The 22,536-nt window shown below is 42.9% G+C and overlaps 1 protein-coding gene across 2 annotated transcripts in view; it reads left to right on the forward strand.

Annotated features, from left to right (window-relative positions):
• The window catches only part of PPP6R2 (protein phosphatase 6 regulatory subunit 2), a 109,147-nt gene that overhangs the window by 12,895 nt on the left and 73,716 nt on the right, over window positions 1-22,536 (forward strand). Inside the window, exon 3 of one of the 2 annotated variants that reach the window (XM_032987119.2) lies at window positions 15,847-15,979. The gene's annotated coding sequence lies outside the window, so the exon portion shown is untranslated. Of the gene's footprint in view, window positions 1-15,846; window positions 15,980-20,935; window positions 20,955-22,536 lie in introns of those variants that run through there. The other variant, XM_042792021.1, reaches the window with a different exon arrangement.

The following is a 22,536-nucleotide window of genomic DNA, read 5'->3' on the forward strand; positions in this document are numbered from 1 at the left end:
GTCCATTTTTTTACTGAGACTGAAACATGGTATAAGATAGTAGTTTTCACTGATTTTAAGTATTTAAGTTATTCCAGTACTAAGATAATAGCTAACTACAGAGCTAGCTGAATACAATAGACACAGTTTATAATTTTGTATGCTCAGTTGTAGGAGGGAATAAAGGCTATAATTCATTTCTGTGTGTTATGTTCTTGAGGCTTTGATGTGTACATGTGCAGTCAGAGTTTGGAGAAATTGCCGAGATCATAAGAGTTTGATGTCCAGTGGGATGTGCGCGCTAACTGGAGGGTGTGTGGACAGTTGCTGGAACCATCATTGTCTCTGAGGACTCTAGTCTGTTCTGCTTTGCCTTTTATTCAGAGTTTATAAAAAAGAATTGGGCAAATGAGTGAGGGAATGGAACAAAGAGACTAGGGACGAATGAGAATATATTTATGTAAAATTCTGATGTTCAAACAGTTGTTTTATTCATGTCCTGTGACTTCTAAAGGTGTCCTGAACTGCAGTGACACACGTTGCAGAGTTTTGTAGAGAACCCTTCATAGGTAATGTCCCTTGGCTTTATTTTCACTGAACCTATAGCTAGCTGTTTGGAGCAAGAGGATGGGCTCGTCGCATCATCTTCATCTGGGGACAGAGAATGCTGCTTCGGACTCTTCCAGGCTGCTCTATTAAGGGCAGCTGCTCATTTCATCTTAGTTCCTTAACTTACTGCAGCTATTGCTTGTAAAATTGTGTTTTTACACCTAAGGCCTACTTTGGTTTGCTATGTGGGCTGTTATTTATTTCACAGGCTATAACCCAAACCTTGGTTTCTGTTTTTCTCACGACTTTGTGCTTAGTCTTTCATTGTAGTATTAAGCTACAGTTTCAGTGTGGAACTAAGGTTGGAACAGATTTGCCTAAGTGTTTGATCTTGGGAGATGAAGGCTCTATATACCTGTACAAGACAGATTTGTATCTTGCTATTTTACTCTTACGCTTTGGGCTTTATTGCTTGCAACAGACCATACTTAAAATAATGCCTACCCATGTTAGTTAGCATTCCTTGTGAAAGCATGTGGAGCATGTCAGATAACACTCCATAACGTCTATTTTTGTTGTTGTTGGGTTGATGTGACACTTTTATGCTTGGGGAGGGACTGACATAAAGCCTGCCAAGATTTGGCTTTCAAAGGGTGTCTGCGAGTAGGTTTCTGAAGAGGAAAACATTATTTCAAGTAAGAGAGGCTCCTCTGTAATAAGGTTGAATTTTATATTACTGTCAGAGATAGCATGACTACCAAGGGCGGACGTAATACCAGTTTGAATTTGGAGCAGTGTGTATTAATGAAGTCTTGAGTCCTTCCAAATTACAGATTAGGTGGGATAGAAAGAAGTGAAATGTTAGTGAAGAGGCGTTCTGTATTTCCTGCCTTTAACTTTCTATTTTTTATTTTGCCTTCTTGTGGCTCCATGGAGAGCTACTTCACAGGAGAGGTATAGCTGGTAGGAAGGAGGTGCATGACTGCCTGAAAGGGATTTAGTTGTTCTCCACGTAGTGGTGGGCTTCAGCAGCTCCAATGCTTATTAGATATGGCAGGAAATCCCCAGCACTACTTTAGTTTGTCTGGAGAACCACAGACCTCTCGGGTATAATTTCAAAATAATCTCAAAAAAAAATTTCTCTTCTTGAGCTATAGTATTTATTTATGTAGCAAGCTTTTTCTTTCCTCCATTGGGGTTTTTCACCGTTCTTCATGCTTTCTGTGAATGTAAGAGAAATCAATACAGATCTTTGATTTAATTTTGGCTATGTTATAAGATGAATGAGGACATTTTTTTTTATCAACGTTGTTGAGTCTTGGAAATAAACACTGAGAGCGTATTCCTAAAGAGTCTGAAGTAGGATCCTGAAGATGTTGAGGGTGAGCTCTAGAAGTACTTCAGTAGCTTGTGGTTCTCTTCCCCTGGCAGACTGAAATGCAGATTCTGAGCATTTTGACCCCAAAGAACAGTGGGCTGCTGTGAGTCATCTATCACCTGCGTTGCGGGTGTGCTCCAGCAGCAGGGCATGGTGCCGCATCCAGGCTCTGCCGGGACAGGACTGGTGCTGTACGGTGCCATCTCCGGCTCTGGTGGGTTATTCACAGCGATGGGGTCGTGGAGCTGGAAGGGGAGGGCAGGACAGCGATGGCACTGGAGGTATTGGTCACACAGAACTGCAGAGGGGACCGGTAATCTCGTACTGGGACACAGGGGACTGCAGTGGGGCTTGAAGGGACGGCAGCCGGGGCTGTGGATGTGCAAAGCAGCCGCACATCGTTGATGCCTCAGTACCAAACGGTTGGAAGTAGAGTGATACAGAACACTGGAACGCAGGTAGTCTGTGTGTTGCAAGCAGTTGTCTTTTGACGGGTCACAGTGTTACATCCTCAGGGAACCAAAGCGGTGTGTGTGTGCAACAGCAGGGGAGAAGAAATAGTTGAGTGCTATTGGCGCACAGGGCCTTAGCAGCAGGAGAGAAATTGAGACATTAAAATACATTTAGAAGATGCTAACATCTGATTTGTGCTCCATGCAGTGTGGGCTAAAACATCATCAAGATTTCCGTCAGTCTGTCCAGGCTAAAATTCCTTCAAACAGAACAGCTGGTGATTGATAGGAACTGGAGGGAAAAATATTTCAAAGAGATTGTTAGTGTCTGGAGTATATTCTTCAGTTTTTGAACAGATTCACTAACAAATCTTCCCTTGTTTCTGCTCTTAAACACTCTGATCACCTCCAGTGCCGAACTGCAACTGTGAAGTGCTTGCATCTTCAAAAGTTTGATTCTTCCCTTTTTGAATGATGCGTGCTTACCTGTCCCTTGACAAATAACCGCATATCTTCTGGAAGGATGAGAAGCAGCACATCTGGGGTGCCCTCTATGCCACACAACTGCGAGAAGTGCTTAATAGACCTGTGCTGCCGCCCCGAGGGCCCTGAGCAGGCTGGAGAAACGCGCCAGCAGCAGTCCTGCGGAGCGTGGCTGCGGGCAAGGCCAGGCCCTGCCCCTGGGGAGGGCTGACCCCATGCACCAGTGCAGGCTGGCGCTGGGCAGCTCTGCAGTGAATGACCTTGGGATCTTGGTGGGGTTGGAGCTGTGTGGGCTGTCCTATGCACAGCGTTGCCAGCAGGTCAAGGGAGGTGATCCTTCCCATCTGCTTAGCACTGGTGGGGTCAGGTCTGGAGTTCTGGGTCCAGTGCTGGGCTCCCCAGGACGAGAGAGACATGGTCATAGTGGAAAGAGTCCAACAAAGAGCCATGAAGTTGATTAAGTATTTGGAGCATTTGCAGTGTGAGGACAGGCTGGGAAAGCTGGAGGTGTTTGTTGTGGAGAAGAGATGGCTGGGGGGGATCTCATCAGTGTATAGAAATCCCTCATGGGGGGAGTAAAGAAGATGGAGCCAGGCTCTCCTCAGCTGCAGCCAGTGACAGGGCAAGAGGCAGGGTGTACAAATTGAAATCTGGGAAACTGAATATGAAAGAAAACATGTTTTTACTGTGAGAGTGGGTGAACACAGGCAAAGGCTGCCCAGGGAGGTGGTGGAGTCTCCATCCTTGGAGACATTCAAAACGTGCCTGGACAGGGTCATGGGGAGCCAGCTCCAGCTGCCCCTGCTTGGAAAAGCAGCGGGTTGGACTGGATGGTCTCCAGAGATCCCCTTCTATCTCCCCCAGTCTGTGGCTGTTGCTGTTACAGGAAACTGCTGGCTCATACCCTCATTAAGGTAAAAGCTGCTAAACTGCAAATGGTGCTGTGCACGACTGTCCTTTATCTGCATGAAGCTGGTGTGTCTTTACTTTGTCTTGAGGACCCTCAAACTGTACCATACAGGGCAGCAAGCACTTGAGGATTGTTGCGTACCCCAAAACTGCTGCCGGGCTGTAGCCCACGACAGGAGCAGCCCGTTGACTTTATTTGCATTGTTATATTCTGGCACAGGAGCCTGCAGTGCTGCTGGATGCGTGTGTTGTCTCTCCTAGCTGGGTGTGAGCGCTGGCACCCGCCGTGTTTGGGCTGTGAGCTGCTCGGCGGGGCCGTCACAAGCCCGGGCTTGGGCAGGCGCCAGGGTAAAAGCGTCCAGTTCGGTGGGACACAGCACAGCCCGTAAAACAACGCGGCTGGTTGTGACTTACATCCGCTTGTTCAAAACAGTCTGAATCATTCTCGTGGTGCATCCCCAGTGCATATGTGCCGGTTCCAGATGTCACAGTCAGTATGGCAGAGTGTGGTTGATGGTATTTTTGCTTTATATTTCCTGGCTTTTGCAGAGTTACCTTTAGCTGTACCGTTGTTTGCCAATTAACTTTATTTCAGTTTTGGACAACGCTTAGTAACTTTATTTCCGTTTTGGACAACATTTAGTGGACTATTTCTATGATAGTCCATATGCCTACTGACTTTCTTTAAGTAACCTCAGGTGGGAAATACTCTTCTGAGAAAAGGGGGAATTCAGTTTTCTATCTGAACGTGCCCTGATGAGACCATCAGAGGGAAAGTGAAGAAAACGAGGATGTTAAAAATGGGAATAAGCAGGACGGACCCTTCACCCAGACGCGTTTTCTAATCGGCGTGCCGTTTGTCTGGGTTGGCGGTGGGCGCTTCTGCATCCACCACTAGCGGTGCTTGGCCTCTGTGTGAGCCCCGTGGTGTGAGCTGGGGGAGGATGTTTCGTGGCATTGGGCAAGGTCTGGGCTCGGCGCCTTTCTCGGGCATCCCGAGGCCGTGCAGAGCGTGGTGGTGGGGTAGCTCTGGCTCTCCAGGGCCTGCTGGTGTGGAAGCGTGCTCCGTCTCTGCTGCTGCAGGCCAGCATAGATGCTTTGAAATTATTCTGAGATGTCAGAAAAATTTCTAAATAGAACTTGCTTCCAGAAGGAGAACATGGTTTAAAATACTGCTGGAAGCAAGTGGAAAAGGGCCTTAAAGAAAGCTGTGAATGCTCAAGGAAAAAATGTCAAATTTCTGCACAAACTTGGTGTGTTCAGGAGAGCCTGGGGGAACAGAGTGGAACTTTACCTTCCGCTTGCCAGCCCTGGTACTGGCTCAGTTTTAGTTGCAAACAAAATGGAAACTCCCCCACTATCCCTGTCCCCCCCGCCCTCTCCCCCGTATTACCCAAATGGGTGTTTTGGGTTATGAAGACTTTCTTTTGGGAAGGAGACTTTCTGGTCACTGGGTGATTTTCCTTCTTCAGAGCTGTTAGGTGGTGTGTGGGTGTTTATGCAATGATCTTTTTAAATTGAGAGAGTTTTGGTGGTGTTGTTTTTTTTTTTTGTTTTTGTTTTTTTTTTTTTTTTTAATTAATAAATGATAATAAAAGAATAGGATGAAGCAAAAATGAGACCAAGCATCTTTTTAGTTGGTAAATGTATTTACTGCTGATTCCTTCTGGCAAGTTAGGCTTATGTGGAAGACTGCCCAGGAGATCTGTAGCCTTTTTGTTGGTGCAAAACATGTTACTGTTGGAGCTTGCCAGACACATTTCTTCTGGCTGGTTAGCCAGTAACTCTCTTAATAGGTACCAAACAACTTAGCAAGCAGTGCTCCTTCTTTTTTTTTTTTTCTTTTTCATTTTTTTCCCTCCCAGCTTCCCATGGACCCGAGGCCTAGGAGTGTGCTACTTGTCAGCAGCGGGCTGCCAAAGTTTTCTTGGAGGATTTGGAAGCAGATACTTTTTCCATTTACTCTGCAAAGTTGTTTCTCTGGTAGTACAAAAAGAAATGTTCTCAGAGCTCTTGTTATGCAAGTTGAATTTCAGAGAAAATGACATGCAAATAGTTGTCAGTGTAATTGGGAAGCTCCTTTTTAAAAAAAATCATTACATTGATGTTAAGTGGTAGTGCACTTCAGAAGCCTTGCTTACAGTGTCACTAATTTCTGAAAGAGCACTGCTCTTGCCGTATGCACAGCTGACATACCTTAAAAGTAAGATTTCTGGTAAGAGTGTGTTTTGTCTTTTTTTTTTTTTTTTTTTTTTCTGTCTGCAACATGATTTGTGTGCATGTTCTTTGTAGGATTTTTGTAATTTCGGTAGTATGCATTGTACCTTACATGGGGTCATCAGTTCAGATGGCATCCTGAAATGTTAGACAGAAGTAAATAAAACATTCTTACATCTTTCTGTTCAGTTAGAAATAAAACCAAGCAAGAACAGGGATGATATGCTAGAGGTGTAAACAGTGTGGTGTGTTTTTTTCACTCTGAGGAGTTTCTGACTTTTGTTTGAAGGAATGCCATTCCCTGGATGGAAGCACCGTCCCAGGCAGTGCATGTCGGTTCATAGTGTGTCCGGTGAGGCTTATGTCCTTTCAGTTGTGGGTTTGATTGTTGAATTAGTATGTGCTGGACCCTGTAAATGCGCTTCTGGGGAAGTGTGAAGAATCTTGAAAATGGCCAATGCGTTCCGAGTTGCTGGATGTAGCTGTGGTGCGAGCACCGTGATCTGAGGTAAGGCCTGGCTTAAGCAGGCAGCGGCTGTGTGGTTTTGTAAGTCCAGCCATGAGTTTTAAGACTGGGGAAGTTAAGCTGAACAGTCTTCATAGTTGTTTGATTGCTGTCTACAAACTCAGCGCTGAATTCCGATGCTCAAGTTACACCGTGGGTGAGGAACGAAAAATGACGTGCCTGTAGTTTGGTGTCCATGCGTTTGATGAGACTTACTATCTGTTAGACTTCCACAGCAGTTTGCGCCTTTCTGGCACGGGCTTTCTGGTGAATGCTTGGCGAGGGCCTGGGCACTAAACTGGTCACAACAGCCCCCAGCCTGCACTGTTTACTGCCTTGCTGGGTTTTTCCTGCCCGCTTGGCACCCGGGGCTGGCACGCCAAGGGCTCGGGCGAGCAGTGGTGCTCAGCCAGGGGAGGAGACGTGGCGGTGTGAATTTGGAGATTGGCTTGAACTGTTATGGAGCTGTAATTCAAAAGCAATTGTTTTAGTTGGGGCAAAGAACTGATACAGGATTAAGTTATTTCTTATGTGCCTTTTTCCTCTCGCTGTGACAAATTTAAGGCATTGTGTGTGCTGTTGAATAAATAGATTGAAACCATTGACAACCCAGTTGTTCTTGCAAGTGATGGGAAAGATGGAAATGGAGGAAAAGAGACCCTGACCTCTCCTGGCAGCGAGGCCTGAGGTGTGGGAGAAGCATGAGAGAGTATGGTGAAATGGACAGAAGTGTCAGTGTTTCCAGGTTTTGCCAGAATTCCTTCTAGACTGCCTACTGTGCCATGTTTTCTTATAACTGCATGTTTTCATTGAAATCAAGTCTTTTTGTGCCTTGAGTCAGAAGCATGATAAGTTTTAGGTAGTATTTTTATATATTTATGTGTCTCCTAGAAATAGCTGTTGTCAGTTTTGGGCTTCATGTGATATTTTTTTTTTTTTTTTTTTTTTTTTTTTTATGAGCAAGGAATTTTGTAGCTGCTGACAGTTTTCCTTCTGTCCCCACATCCCCTCCACATGGCCTGTACATAGGTGGTTTTGTCACGGTGTACCTGAAAAGTTTAGCAAGCTTGGCTTTTAGCACTGCAGAACTTGAGCAAGCGTTAGCTTTTAAATTCACTGTGGATTTTGTATATTAAAACTAAAAATTTAAATGCTGAGTAGAATGAGTTTAATCTGCTTGCTTTTCCTTGCCAGCTATAATGCTGTGTGTCTGTCTGGCACAGTGCTAGTGACTGTACTTAACCGTGGGTGTAATTTGTTGTAATTTTACCTGAACTTTTGTTGGTGTCTCTGCGAAGCCGCAGCGCGGGGTGCGAGGGGAAGGAGGCAGGCTGTTCTGCAGGAGCAGCGGCGAATGGGTTCCTGTCACGGAGCTTTGCACTAGTTGAACAAATGTTGGTTTCGATTCTGTTACTGCAGTGCAGTTATAACTCATCCATTGTATTATTTCTTGGTTGAGTTTATATCAATTTCTGTTCTGAACAGAATAGCATAGAGAGTTACAGTTTTCTAGATCAGGAACTTGGATAAGCAAGGGTGATATTCAAGAGCATCTCGTGTCTTTTTGATATGAACTGGGTCCAGGATGATGGCTTTCTGTCTCCCTTCTTCAGTAGTCACAGGAGGAGGACTTTACACGTGTCTGCAGACCTCATCATGGATGACTGAAGACATTTATAGTGTGTTTGGAATTTGGAAGGTGTTTACTTAACTCTTCTAGAAAGTTTGGCTCTTTTTAGGCAACTTGAGTTGTGCAGTCAGAAAATCTTGATAACCCAAATTATAAAATTTCTTGGGAAGATCTTGGTGTTAAAAATACTGAAAATGTAAATTCTGTTGAGGTAACAGCGTGGTGTTATGTATTAAACTGGCAACTTTCCTCAGCTTGTTCAGTTACTGAGTGGCTTGACAGATTCTTAAAATGGATTGTAGCTGACTTAAAGTATCAGCTTGGGAGTGTGAAAGAGCAGTATGCACCAGTGGCAGTAGAAGAAAAATTGGTTGAAATGACACTGTCCCCTGCCTTGTGAATCACTGGGCTTTAATGTGACACTTCTGTTATTAATGCCAGGTAAGAAACAATTGGATTTTTGTGGGGGGCCTTCCATACCTCTGCAAGGGATTTATTGTAGACGCCAGCTTCTTTTCAGCCAGCATGTTTGACAATAAAACCCTGTCCTTGATTTACTTCTCTGCCACAGCTCTGGTGCCTTTTGGCAGTTTGGCAGTTTACTGCCATAAATAACTGCACTAGATAATCCTCAGCTTGCTTTTAGTTATCTGGTTATGCCTGACCTTGGGGATGGGATGTTCTATGGTCTTTATTGTCTAACTCAAATAACCACGATGGCTTCACTTTCATCCTGCCTCGTACTTAACAGTTTTGAAAAGATTTGTGCAAGCTCTGTCACCATAACATGCTGTTTTTTGTGGATGGGTCAGCTTCTGTGAAAGACATTCACAGTGCTTGGCCAAAAGTTTAAAATAGTAACTGGTCTCGGTTACTTCTATAATTACCAGTATCATTTCATGTATCGCATGATTTGCATATCATTTTGCAAATGTCCAGATGGAGAGGAAAATAAATTTGCAGTCACTCTGAACCTGAATTTATAAAGGATGTGTTTTGAACTGATATTTGCTGTTAAGAGTGCGTGTGAGAAGTCAGAGAAACGCAGAGGCTGGGAGCAGCCATCAGCATTCAGATAGAGAGGAGCAGGCTGTCTGTTCTTACAGTTAGGATAGAAAATGAATTCCAGGGAGAGTGGAAAAAGACAAATATTTTATAGTCTTTTGAAATGAGAGGGTATATACCCACACTAATTATTTAAAAGAATTCTGCTGTTGTTATCAGAGAAGTACAATAATATTAAAATGATAAGATTAAACTAGTTGCTGACTCTTTAAATGGTATTTCATATCCTTTAGGTAACTGAAGGACTGTGGTAAAATAGCTGAGACTGGCCTCTAGACAGTAGTGTTGCTGCAGAAATACTGTCAATACTGAAGATTATCCTGAGGGGTTGTTAAAACCTAAGATTATTCTTTTGCTCTCTGTGGGAAGTGTTAAAACCAAACCAGATCTTTGTACGAGACTCCAGGTAGTCTTCATTATTGTTTGAGAGACGACATGTGAAGATACAGGCCTCTCGGATTTTATGCTGTAAGTTTGCAGCCTGTGAAAATGCAAGGAGATGCAACTGGCCTTGTTTCATCTCTTTCCAAACCAGCCATCGATTACTTCAGATTCAGCAAGGACAGCATTTAGTCTTTGGTGAGACATGAACCTTTGTTTCAAAACATACATCATTTAAAAAGGACGGTATATCAGTTTGGTTTTGTCTGCAATTAAAATTTTGGGATTTGGGTGTTGGCTTTTTTTTTTTTTTTAAATTCAGCAATTTCTTTAAAATTTCAAGTGCTCTGAAAATGCGCAGGGAGCCAGATTCTCTTTTGAAAATGACATGATGTGGCAGTGAAAGTTGGAAGAAGATTCCTTGTAACTTTGTTTACAGCATAGTTTCTGAAAAAATAGCACCATGCATGATGTTCGATGTATACTAATAAATGCGAGAAGTATCCATTAACTGTACAGGGGTTTGTTTGTGTAAGCTGTCGTAACAATTTACTGTTGTAACTAGTGAGTGTTGGAGTGTTTAGCTTCCCATGTTACGGTTGAGTCTCAGAAGAGTTGGTGGATGGGTTTTTATTTATTTATTTATTCTTTTTTTTTTTTGGAAATGACAAAGTGGAAAAGACCAAACATTGTCTAAGTGATCTCAGGGCTGCCTGTAGGTAATAGCAGGATGCAGGATTTTGTGGACTGAAATTAATTCAGAATATCTGGAGTAATAATCTTGGTCATTTGATGTTTGTCTTGACTTTGCAGTTCTAGCTGAGGATTAGTGTGGTGCCTGTGCTCAGCAGAATAATGCCAGGGAGGCTTAGTGCCTATCAATTAATTTGCAAATAAGATATCAATACCAGGTCCTTAGTGCATATGAATGAATTTCCAAATAAGATATCAATAGCAGGTGTGAGGCCACAGCTTTGTCCGACTGTCTTGATGCCCGAGCGCCCGTGGAGCAATGCAGATGCTTCAGCTGGCAGCAATGTAGTGAAGACCTAAGGACAAAATATTGTCTTTTGTGGAGGGTGGACTCTTGACTGCTTTCTAGGAGGCATCTAAAGTATCCTGACTTTTCATCCATCTCTTGGAAATAATAAATAAGCTTTTTTGTTATTCTCCTTAACAATTTTACATCTATTATGCCCTTTTATCCTTGAATTCCCGGTGGCGTTATCTTGAGAGAAGTAGCGTTAGGAAAGAGTTGATGATCTCAAAAAAGCCCAACTTCAGGAACTTGATGCAAGTGTTGATAGTATCAAATCCCCCGAATGGGCAAGCCTCCTAGCTGTCTTAAACAGTTACCTGCCTTTCTCACTTGTTGCATTGGAGGGGAAAAGATGGAAAGGATGACTGCTTTATACAAGGCTTTTTTTTTTTTCCCTTTGGCTTCTGATAAATTTTTTGGTGACTGTTCTTTAAAGTAGGTGGGAAGTGCCTGAAGGAATTACAGAATATGCAAGTGGAGATAAATTGACTAGAGAATTGTTTGTGGCTGTTCCTGGTTTTATGTAAGCTACCTGTTCCTTTGTTTAGCTCTTTAATTGCAGTGGAGAAACCCTGTAGAAATGCTTTTTTTGATTAGTTTAGGTAACTAAAATTCTAACTTTATTCATAAAGTCTTGAGGGACGTTAAAGCTTATATAAAAGGTTAAATTTAGTTCATCTTGCTTGATATTTCTGATCAGCGATATGAAAGTAACTAAGGCAGTGGGAAGACTTTAAATTTCTTTTAAAATAGCTGCTTTTTATATAGAAGTATCAAAACATGCGTGTCCTTTTTTGCTTTTTTCATCGTGCTCCTGAGTACTGTGAGGTGCTGCCGGTACCTCTGGGGAAGGCAAGAGCCTTGTTTCTCTCTTGCTGTGCCCAGGCCACTGAACAGCGAGCCAGAGATGCCCTTAGAGCCCGGGGAGACGGGCACAGCCGGGGGCACGCTGGGCCAGAACTGCCTGTCACACCGCTGAGCAGGGGGCAAGTAGTGCCTGTGCCCTCTCTGGTTTTCCCTAATTATATAGGGTATCTTGGCATGTGCTGCCCAGAGTTATAGAAGGCTTATGTATGATAGGTTGTGCAGATCCTTCAGCAAGTCTTTTTTTTTTTCAGGTGGAAATTTCCTGAAGAGGGCTCAGGAGGTAGCTGAGAAGCTGGGATATTTTTAACGTTTTTTTCATGACTTGCTAAAGTGTAAATGCTCTTTCAGAGGCATTGTGGAGGTTTATATAGTGGATTTTAGGCTGTTTGTTAATGAGCTTTTTTTAGTTATCTGAGTGGATTCCATAAAAAGGCTGTGGAATATCTCTCAAAACCCTGCTGTCTTAAGGACTGCAGGGAGAAGCAGTGGTAGGGAAGACAGGCTCTGCCAGCAGGATGTTTGAAGAAAAATGTATGGAAAAGCTGCAACACACTTTAGTTTCATACTGTCTTAGAACTAAACTATATACAAACTGGACTTTCACTCTTGATATTTTGTTTATCTGTTTGGAAGCATGTCTTTCTATATGAAAGACATACCCAAAATAACTAAAAATAGCTATTTGGAAACAAATGCTGTCTAATGAAAGGAGCTGTAAATCAGCAGGCTCTTGAATTCCTTTAGATTTTGCTCACGCTAAACTTTGGGCAAGTTCTGTGGGCGTTTTGCCAACCTTCTTTCATAAAGTGAAAGTGGTTCAATTTCTTTCTGCCTTGTTGGTTCTAACAACTGTTTGAAAGGTTTGGCTGGCGCGCGACTGCTTTGAAGCTGGGAATCATTAAGTAGTGCCAAGCAGCAGATTTATCAGCCTCTCGTTCTTTGCGTAACAACTGCTTGCGTAACGGAGAGCATTCCGGTTTTTCAGGGCTGTGTGATTACAGGACAGGTAACGATGGCAAAGCAGTGATGCCACGTGGTGGCACGGAGTGCCGCCTTGGCCGGGGAGGTGGGAGCGTGGGGGTGAGCGTTAGCCGGGGGGGCGCCGGGCGCGGTGCCGTGGAAGGGCTTGTCCTCGCTCAGGTAATGGTGTGTAGCACGTGCGAACACCTTTGGGGAATGCAAAGCGAGCGTAGAAGAATGAGGCAGCTTCTCCAAAGCCCAGACCCCACCATGAACCCCTCTCCCCGCGGAGCAGCTGCCTTGTTCTGTACCGCGGGAGGGTTTGGGTTTGTTCTTTCAGTGTTTCTTCCATCCGCATCGTAGAGCTGTCTAAAGCTTTGTTATCCATTTAAAGCAGAGATCTGCAGAATTTTACGGAACTCTTCGCTTTTATGGCATGGCAGTGAGTCCTGTTGATGGTCATTCACAAGAGTCAATTTTCTCTTGACTGTTTTTAGGCAGGTTGCCTTACCAGCAAGCGCTCTCACAGTGAACTTACCTGAGGGATGTGTGCTGGAGGGCTGAAGAAGAGAAGCAGATCTGGCACAGTAGCATCTACAAACATTTGATTTCCAAAGAATCAAAAACGTGCTGTTGGAATAAGGAAGGTAGTCAGCTCAAGTTTAACCTAATTCAAAGTTGTATCTCCCCAAATGGAACAGCTGTATTGTACTGTTGGATTACAATGGCACTAACCCATATCTAGGTGTTTCTGTGAAGTGGTGTGGTTTCCCCAAAGATGAGAGCTCCTGTGACACCAGTAAGACTCGTGGTGCATCTGCTTTTCTGCCTAAATAGTTCATTGTGGAACCTAGGAATGCTGCTGTCTCCATACAGAAGCCTTTTAAAAAGAATTTGCTAAGAGCTGTCCATTCACCTTGCTCCTACTGCGTCTGCACTGTAGGGATTCCTGGCATGCTCTGTTTGGAGTATATTTTAAAATTCATAGCCTAAATTAGATAACATTTCCTCTAAAATCTGTGAGTGCAGGGAATATGTTTGATCTGCTGGGTTTATTCTCTCTACCCGGTTTCAGGAAATCACTGGACACTAGTTGTTATTTTGAGGTAGATGATTTCTCCTGTTAGAAATGAGACACTTTGTTTTTAACAACATAAAAACCTGTCTGTGGTTTGACTTAAACTGAGCTTCGATATGGGTAGTGTGCTAAATTTTCAAACATGTCTGTGTGTGTAGCTGGTTAACATGCAGTGGGTTTAGCAAAAAATTTGAAATCACTAGGAGAGAAGGTAGAAAATATAAACTCTTATTTCCTTAAACTACTTTATTGCGCTCTGTTTCACATCAGTTGCCAGATAAAATAAAGCACGTCTCAGAATAAGGCTGAAATCTCAGCAGTATGTGTTCGGAATGTAAGAAAGTAATTAACCACATTATCCAAATCTGCTTTGACTGTGTTAAAATGCAGCAGGTCCTGTGTGTCCTACCACTCTTACCTGGAAATGTATTAACTATTTAATTAAAAAGTAATTGAAGAAATTGAAGAAAAATTGAGATGAATATAGCATAACAACTAAAGGTGATAGATCTGTGAGGCTGATGTCAGTCACTTGAAATTAGTTAGAGATTAAATCCTTACTCTTTTTCAAGTCAGACAATGTCACGTAGGCTCGCTTCCATCATTTCATCATCTGGGAAGGCCATTTCAGTAAGGTGCGACTTGATCGTGTCCTTGAGATACTCTGCTGTGAGTGCACTTCTGGTGAGAACAACGTGGGTTCCTGTTCTGTGTGGGTCTCTCAGAATGGATTCGGTGTTAAAGAAAGCGTTGAGGGAGCTCAGGATACTGTGTACGTGGGGTCGGTTTGCTGTTCTGCCAACCACCTTCACACAGATTATGTACATTTTATAAACATGTGCCTTCTCTTGGGCTCAGTACATCCAACGAGGCTGCTCGTTGTGCTGGGATTGAAGCACAGGCTGGACAGAATTGGGGCTGAAGTAACACTGCATATCTTGTGGAGCCGTGGAGTGAAGCAAGGTTTAACTTGACCACAAGCACAGCAAACAAAAGTGTCAGAATGGTGTGGATGTTTTGAATTTCCATAATAAAGTAGCTTCTAAGTAATAATTACATTCTGCCAAACTTAAAGTCATTATTCAGAGCTCTTCTTCTCACCCTTTGCTTTTAAGAAGAAATACAGCAAATATCCACGACTACAAATTAATTTCCAAAATGGAGTTTGACTTTTAAGGGGATATGTAGAATAAAAAAGCGCAGCTTTTTCTCGAGCTCTGTCAGAGTATTCTTACTGTATTCTGAATACATCTGAGGTGTACAGTGATTTCTTTGGAAAACAGTTCAGCCTGTTTTCAGAGCAGCGCTTTAATTCTTGGGCCTCAGGTTATGATTTTCAATCTGTACTGCACTGTTTTATGTTCAGTTTATCATTTATCGTGTTTAAAACACTTTGTAGGACAGGTGCTGGAAAAAAGAAGGCATCAAATTTATAGACCTTAAATACACACAATAAAATCGTGAACACTGTCCATTGGAATTGATGACTTCAGACTTGGGTGAATGTTGTACCTCCAGTTAAGTAATTACTGATAAGATGAGAAAATACATTGTTCCTTCTGTTAGGGCTGTGTTACGCTGTCTTGCCTTCTCTGGGTTGCGGCACTGAGGTTTGCAGGGCTGTTGGGATATGTGGAGTATTTGCCCTAATAATGCGAACGTACTCTTCTTACTGGAATAGCGTGGGGACATCATCCTTTGGTGTAGGGACTGGCTGCTGTTCTTTTCTGTTTGGCCACGGTACGAAAGGAATACCTGGTTTCAGAGAGAGGTTTGGTTAAAACCCAGCTCTTTCAAGTGTGGGGGGAGCTCAGCAGGCTAAGCCAAGCTTAGTGCTCTTGCCTGTTTCCATTCTGCAAATCACCTTCTGAAACTACCGTGAGCGCTGTTCCGGATGCCTTGCTGCCTCCGTAAGGTGAGGGGGGCCCCAGACCGAATGTGAAATACGTGTATTGTTGCTGCAATTATTCTTGGAACATGTGAAAATGACCGTTAGGTTTCCTTGACGACCTATAACTTTCTTTTGAAGTGATGTCAAGAAAACAAATATGTGTTCTTGAACGAGGTACAAGTCTCACAGCTGAGTCTGAGGGCGATGGAGGGAAGGGGCTGTTAACCCCTGCGCTGTCACAGCCCGGTGGGGAGGGACACCAGTGCTGCAGAAGGGGGGGAACTGGACGGAGTATGGCTGACCTGGTGGTGGTGATGGCTTTGCAAAGAGTGCTAGTCACCTGCAGTCTTGCTGAAATTTGTCTTTGGGCTGAAAAGTTATGTGGAAATTTGTTTAGGAAAAAAAAAAATCTTTGGCCTTCAGTTACCTTTGGTTAATAGTAACTTTTAAAAATATTTTCCAGGATAGGAAGCTTGAGAAAGAATTCACACTGGATGAAAACAATTTTCTGAAGCTGGGTATATTCCAGGAACTGTAACCCAAATGTTTCTCTGTCCGTGGAGAAGATTTCACGTTTGAAATAACTTCTACTGAAGGTATGCACGTCTACCCTTCCTTTTTAAGCTCAGTAATGGCAATGTGCTTTATAATGCTATATTCTGTGTTCTGGTGGTGGTTAGGGAGATTGTTCTTGGTATTTAATACCTGGAGTCATTTGAGAGGGAACTGCAGTGTCACTGGGGTGGTCCTGCTGATGTGATTCAGAGCTGGTTCCATACACCTGAGAAGCTCAGTTCTTCTGCTGCTGTTGAATCTGCGGTCTAGTCATGGTGTGTTGGTCAGGTTACTCGCTAAACCAGGTTTAACTGGTAGGTGCTTCTCAAAACTTGAGCTCCAATGTAATGTACATAAGTGTGGGAAGGAGATGGAACTTCCTTTTTTCTTTCTGGTGGCTATCTCTACTTCTGGGAACTGCTTGTGGCTCTTCCGAGAAGTGACACTATGGAAATGACAGGTCGTACGTTTTGTCATTGGGGTAGTGAAAGTGAATGGGCAGTGATTAGTCACTGGCTTTGTAAGGTGAGAAATTGGAAGCATCCAACTAAGTTATCAAGCAGGCAGTTTAAAGCAAACAAGAGGAATTACCCTCTCATGCAGCATGTAATTACTTTGGGGATTCACTGCCTCAGGATTATTTGGAGGTGGACGGGCTGCCTGTGGGAGCACTGCGATCCTTCCTGGTGCTGGCAGTGGAGCTGGCTCACTTGGTCATTTCTCTGTCAGTAATTCAGTTAGGACAAGCTTGCTTAATGCTACAAAGGCAAGAGATTTTAGGTAAAGCGGGGTTTCCCGGGGGGAATAGGTTATGAATTAAAAGCGTTCTTAAAGCTCCTGAAAGGAGGAGGGCACTCTCAGTTTTGCTGCAGAAAAGTGCAGGTTTTAGTTGAGCTGTAAATAGAGATGCTATTGCTGATGGAGTTGGTTATAGTTATGTTGCATGTCAAACCCGATGGCTTGAAAGTGGTGAAAATTGTTCTGGAAGCCATCTAGGAACTAGAGCACGTGGATGGTACCCAGACATTTGCAGTCATCTGTGCCAGTGAGATACAGAGAAGTAAAACCCAGTGGTTGGAAATAAGAGTGTAGCCCCGTCTGGCAAAGGACAGTCATCCTTGAGATCCAGCTGGCTCGGGACCCTCCGATTCCTACGATGTGCTTGGGGGAAGTTCAGAACAGCATAAATGTAGGGTAGGCACTCCCACTTTCTGACAGTCACCCAGGCTACTGAGTTTTCTGAAATGGAGGTGGCTGTAAAACATTTGAGGGCCTTTATAAACCTGTTTTTTATGAACTGGTGTAATCAATGGGAGGAAGTTCCACAGGGTTTCTTCTTCCCATGCAGAAGATAATTAGTGTTTCATTCTGCCTGTTGGCTGCTTGATAATTTGGTGAGCTGTCCTCATGCTTGGGTTAATAGGAAGCTGTGAATATCTGTCTGTTCACCTCCTTAATACCATTCAAGCTTTTCTCTGTTGCTTTTCTGAGCTGTAGTCATGATGAAGTAGAATTTAATGCATCTTCCATTAGAAGCTGTGCTGTTTCTCATTCCACTCGATCTCATTTAAGAGAAGCTAATCAGACCAGCTGTACTTGTTTGAGCTCTGCTGTCTCTTCTGAGAGAAGCGAACCAGACCAGCACTTGAGATGCAAGCACACGATAGTCAAATGATGTCATGCCTTCTGTTTACTTGCTCATTCTTTCTTGTAATAACTTTTGACATTACTTTTACCTCTTTGGCTGCTGCTCTATATTGAGATCCTTGAACAGTGGCTCCAAAATCATTTCCAAATGGCTGTAACAAACTGGATCTGTTCTGTTTGTATGTTAAAATATCTCGTTTCTGCAAAAGAATTGCTTTGCATCACAGAGGAGATCTGCTTGTTTGCTTTGGCCCGGCTGTGGCACTCGGGCCAGGCGAAGCCCTCCGAAGGAGGGGACGTGGCTCCTTGCTGGGATCATCGGGGCATACCTGGGGGAGGAACTTCCCAGCACACGGGATGGGGCAGGCGGGAGAGTGTGAGTGTGTGCCAGTTCGGCAGGGAAGGAACGTGCAGCGCAGGAGAGCGTGGGATGCCTCTCGGATGACCAAGGGACAGATGGACAGCCTGGCTTCACAACTGGTGGAGAATGAGGCTTCCTGAGGATCCAGAGGACGCCGAGACATTGGCGGGTCCCAGAAAGCTCCTGGGTTAGACTGAACCGAGCCCTGAGGACAGGATTTGCCAGTCTGGACTTAGTGGACAGGGGCAGATGGTGTATCCCCTGCTTGTGCTCTTTTCAGAAAGACGGATTCACCTGAGGTGATGCATTTGCTGCTCACGTACCTGTTGGTGATGTTTATAAAAGCTGCAGATATTTATTTTCCTAGTGTGCTCATAATAAAGATTAGGGCAGTTCTGTCTGGAAGTACTGGATGGCTGCAGGTCCCTGGTCGGAGTGATGATAACTAACTTACTGGCTGTTGTTCAGCGGTAGGTTTTCTCCCGTGATTAGGACTTCACTTTTGTCAGCACCGAGTTACATCTGCCATTTCATTGTCTGGCTGCGTATGAACGTGAAATCCTTCTGCAGCCGTTTGTGACAGCTTTGCTAGGTTTAAGCTAAAGAATTTGTCTGTCACGAGTAAACGTTGCTACCTTGCTATTCATGTTTCTTCTGAGATTGCTTAAAATACACTAAGCAGCACTGTTTCTTTTGGGACCCTACTAGCTGCATTTTTCTATTTATTTTTTTTATTTGCTTTTGATTTATTTCTTATGTTTTAACAAGCTGCTGATTCACAAAAGAAAGTGAGCTTTTCTTTAAAGTTGTTTGGGGAAGCTCATGCAAAATACTTCTGTGAGAATTCAGATGAACTATCGATCGTACTGTCCTTGTCCATCAGTATGTTTTCATTGTGGGTTTTCAAAATTGTGTAACAGTTTGCTTAAAACACTAGTTTTAGGCTTCAAGTTCACCAGGTTAAATAAAGGGATACTTTATTCCCTGCTATTAGTTGTACAGTAACTGCGTTTTAAAGGTGTAGAGCTCCTGGTGATCTGTTACCATCTGACTTGCAGGTATGTTCTAAAACTTACTCAGTTACTGCAATGTGAGAGAATTATCTATATTTTTTCTTTTGCTCTGTGTAGCAAAGCTTTAAATTATTTATGCTTATAGAGGAAATAAAGAGATTTTGTATTAAAACTTAGCTCAAAAAGAAAAAAAACAAACCAACCAACCAAACCCCCAAACATTAAAAACCCTTTAAAATTCACATTGGGAATGCATGCCTGTCAAGACTTAAGAGACAGACTGAACTGAATGGACCTAGAAGGACTCTTCAGCTGTGACATAGCTGCTGCAGTTATGTTTGTCCTTTGTGTTTTTGTAACAGAAAGGATGTTACAGGAACGTCAGAAGTATTAAAAATACTTTCTTTTTGGAAACAAGTAGGATAATGTACTTCTCCCAACATTTCCATGTGTTTCCACTTATTAAGTGGAAAATGTTAAGTGTTCTGTTTTATCAGGAATGGGCTTAAATAGGCTTAAATTAAAAAAAATCACTAAATCTTGGTAATTTCCTCCCAGTTTCCAGGAGTTGCTTGTGGTGATTGCTGGCCCTCCGTGTTTGTTTTTACTGGTCTTGGAGTACTGAGAGTATTCTAAAAGGTTGGAAAATGCCGTGGACTTTTTGTATGTGTGCCCATATTCAGTAAGGCTCGGGGTAGCCTCTGGTAACTACACAACTGCCTACAGTAATAATCCTGGGCAAAATAACACAGATAGGATTCAGATAGTAGACAAAAGTTCACCCAAAGTTTGGGGGGAAGTAGGAGATACAGTGTATTTTTTTTTTGTATGGCAGCCAAAGAAGCATTGCAAGACACAGTAAGTTTTGTGCTATGTAGAACTACCAGGCTTTCAGTTGGTGATTTTTAATCCCCTATTATTTTTGCTGACTCCTGACATTTTCTAGGGAAAGTAGAGGCCTTTGTACTACTCAACCTGATGGTACTCAGGTGAAGGATCTAAAAAGACACACCCTCCTTCCCCCCAACAGAATTGTTAAATAAAATCCAGGCCACGAAGTGAAAATCGCTGAGTGGAAGGATGAGTTAAGACAAAAGCGATGAAACAGTCATTACAGGCCTGGCAGAGCAGAGAGGAGGTTTTTGGCATTCTGCTTGTGTAAGGAGTAAGATGAGAAGTAGCAGTTACTTTGAAGCATACATCGTGAGAGGAAATTTTTTTTTTTTTTTCAATTTATGTTGTTAATCATCTATCCCAGAACCAGCGTGCAGTCAGGGATTGCCTTGCATGTTGTTCTGCTTCTTGATTGAAGCTTCTGCATGCCTTTGAAATATTAAAAAATTCCTGCAGTGCATTGTTGGCAAATAGCAGGTGTTTGAATGACAGTTTAATTCTACATGTATCAAATTTAGAAATGCTCTCAAAGCAGTTAATCTTGAAAAATGGCAGCATATAGTTATAGAAAACTTGTTTCCTTAAATCATTCTGGTTTTTCCTTCCGTTAGATTCTCCAGTTCAGAAATAATATGATCATCTTTGAAGGGCTTTGAGATGTCCACAAGACAAAGCGAAAGATATTTCTAGTTTACTGTTGACATAGATGACCTAGACTGAAATACTAAGACCTGAGATGTTGCAGACATCAGGAGAAAGGTACTTTTTGCAGATACGTGTTTGGGCCTCATCTGTATTAAAACTTGAATGTAGCAGCACTTTAGTGCAGTGGTATCAGTTTCTAGTACATAAGGTTAATTCATGTTAATAATAAAATGGAAAGGTTGTGATATTTAACTTGTTTGGAAAAATGTAGGAAATATTTCATCTCCCTGTTCCTATACAGAATTGCAAGACTAACAGACCCTGCCTCCTCAGAGTTGTGTATATTGTATTTCTTGCCCACAAAATACAAGCAGGACAAAGGGGTGTATTATTGATTTGAATGACTGGCGAGAGAAACATTGCTGTGACAAACCCGTCCTTCCTCAGCTCACGCAGGTGAGCACTGTTTTATAGGCTAGGTTTAAAGCTGAGTTTACAAGAAGCTGAAACAATTAATCCTACTTACTGTTTAAACATCAATCAAGGAACACCTTTTGCCACCTCTGTTCTATTCAGTTTTGACTCTTGCTCTCCACCTGCTTAATAGCCTGACTTTTTTCCACTTTTTTTTCATACTACCTAGAGCAAGGATGGTCCCCACTCCCCAGGTGTCTGGAAAGCATCTGCATGCCTTAAAAGCTGTTCATTACCATAAATGAAAAAAAAAATCAATCTTCTATACAAAATGTTCTGGACCTGACATGTTTCTTGCTGTGAATTGTAATATGAAATTTGTCCTTTCATTACTCTTTTTTAATGATGTGGTTTGTCAGAGCTTCCTGCTGGTGGCAGCCATCAGGGAAATCCCTTGTTCCTTCAATGTGATAGAGCACACCTAGCTTTCAAAAAGCCTTATTTTGCAATTCCAAGCAAGAACAGAAGCAAGGTAGCAAATCAGAGGACTAAATTGTGAATTTTATTTTGACACCAGAGATGACTGCCATAGGACAGCAGAGCGGGTGAGCAGCTGTCAGACCGCTTCTCCCTGCTGCCTGATTTGCAGTCTGTAGCTCGCTCCGGCCGAGCCCAGGTTGTCAGACCCTCCTGTCTTGCTCAGTTGCTATCTTTCAATAAAGGTTTTCTAGCACTCTGTGGTATGACAGCATTAAATGTGCAGAGGACAGTGAAAGTGCTGCTTATGCATAAAGACTGAAAATATACCTAGATTATTTTGAGTGTAAATCAAAATAGGATCTTAAAGAAGCTCTTCAGTAAACTTATTGCCCAGATAAAATTCCGTCAGCCGTGCCAATGTGATTGAATTAATGCCTTGAAAATAAACAACTCGGATCTTTTATTTTACATCTATAAAAAACCTGAATCAAAAGCTAAGTGTGAACAACAGTAATCCTTTGATGTAATTTGGAGATGACTGGAAAGCGTTAAAGGTCAGTACCAGTAATTGCTTCACAGCTGATTAAAGCACTGAGGAAAATTAAGGCCTTGAGTCCCTTCCAGACCAGTATGAACAGCATGGCTAGCTGACAGAGAGGCAGAATTGCTCGGTGGCTTGGTGTCAGCTCCTTCCTCGTTGCTCCGCTCTGTCCTTCCCTGGAGATGTCTGATCCCCCCAGATCGAGCAGCACGTATAAACCCAGCCGGGCTTCCCGCCGGAGCGGGGAGAGTTCTGCCTTCTGCCTTTGCTACATCTAAGCAGAGTACGTTGTTTCTTGCTGCCTTTTCCACTGCTGAAGAAAACTTGCGGACTGGATAAGTGTCACTATAGCAGTTATAATGAGTACATTTAATTTTTTTTCTCCCCAGCTGTAGGAGCTCGAAACAGCTTTAAAAGAAAACTAGCAGGAGTTATCTTGAGCAGCAAGAATGTGAACCTTGACCCTAACGTGTTTATCCTCATATTCTCATATTCTGATTTAGCTCTTTTTCACTTGTTGTTTAAGGAAGGAAAGTGCGACTTGAGAAGCTGTGTAACAGGGATTGTTTTGAACATCTACATGACTGTAAGCAGCTTGTTGGT

Source organism: Tyto alba, unplaced genomic scaffold, assembly GCF_018691265.1.
Source record: "Tyto alba isolate M040663 unplaced genomic scaffold, T.alba_DEE_v4.0 Super-Scaffold_2, whole genome shotgun sequence".
In the NCBI taxonomy this organism is placed as follows: Eukaryota; Metazoa; Chordata; class Aves; order Strigiformes; family Tytonidae; genus Tyto; species Tyto alba.